This window comes from Opisthorchis viverrini (assembly GCF_000715545.1).
Source record: "Opisthorchis viverrini unplaced genomic scaffold opera_v5_19, whole genome shotgun sequence".
NCBI lineage: Eukaryota > Metazoa > Platyhelminthes > Trematoda > Opisthorchiida > Opisthorchiidae > Opisthorchis > Opisthorchis viverrini.
The window spans coordinates 2,110,706-2,111,972 of record NW_008751675.1 but is presented as its reverse complement, the minus strand read 5'-3'; positions in this window follow the sequence as shown (position 1 = coordinate 2,111,972).

The window sequence follows — 1,267 nt, the reverse complement described above, 5'->3', positions numbered from 1 at the left end:
ATAATAATAATGATCATTGATTGATTGATTGATGATGATGATGATGAGCTGTCGGTCGATGATGATTATGATGATGGTGATGATGATGATGATGATGTCGTGGCGCTCACCAAAGAACCAACACCGAATCCAAACCACATTGTCTGATGATGATGATGTCGTGGCGCTCACCAAAGAACCAACACCGAATCCAAACAGACCACATTGTCATGAGCTACAGGTGGCGGAGTACCGACAATTGTCTGCCGTTCTTTCTGGAACACCAGCGCTTGTCCACTGTTGTATATCACCGCGCTTTTCAGGTCCACGCAAAACACGCACGCGTTACTTAGCTTTTGAGGAGCCCATTGATCCGGGATTCAAGCAAACCTATCAGAACCGGTCACTCGAATGCTTGCCGGATGGTCCGAAGTCGGATACTAACCACCACTGGGAGCATATAACCAAGGCGCTACTTGAGACCGGAACTTCTATTCGCGGTACAACCCAGCCAACCTCATCCAAACATTGGATCTCCGACAGGGCTGCGACAGATTCCCTCTGGCCGCAAACATAACTGAACCCGACGCACCATCCAACACCAGATGAAACTCAGTGTCCACACAGACAGAGAAGCTTGGTGGACTCGTAAGGCCCAAGAATTGGAAGATGCTGGAAATGTCCGCAGGGTGTTCTACTCGAATCGTTCGATTGATCTTGGAGGGCGTTGTCCTCTGTCTCCAGAATGGCGTACACTGTGAGGTGGACAACGTATGGCTAGGCAGATTAGCATGAGGGAGGTGTCGAAAAGAGCCCTCTGTTCCTAAAAACAAGGTCAATGATATGAGGGTTACCGAAAGCTTTCATAGAGCCAGGGTCACAAAGACACCATCTTAGAGGGCCAACAGCACCAAAAGCGCCCAAACATTTCGTAACATCCTTCGTTTCTTTACTCGTGTCATATTCTGGCCACCTCTGGCTTTCCGCCGCTCTATGCTAAGTACGGCAACTCGGCATGTGCAACATATCGCGCAGCCACTGTAATTTGCAGTGGTGGACGCATTCTTTGAACGAACTTCCGCCTGTTCTAACAAAAACACATCTCCTGAACGCTTCGTTACGAATTCGGAATCGTTTTCTCCCTGAACACTGATCCACACATCTCATTCAGCGTCTATCTGTTGTCAGGTGTGTATCTTGAAATGTAAGAACGTTAGTTTGATGCCGAATTGGGGCTGAATGTGACGTCTAGTAATAATAATAATAATAATAATAATAATAATAATAA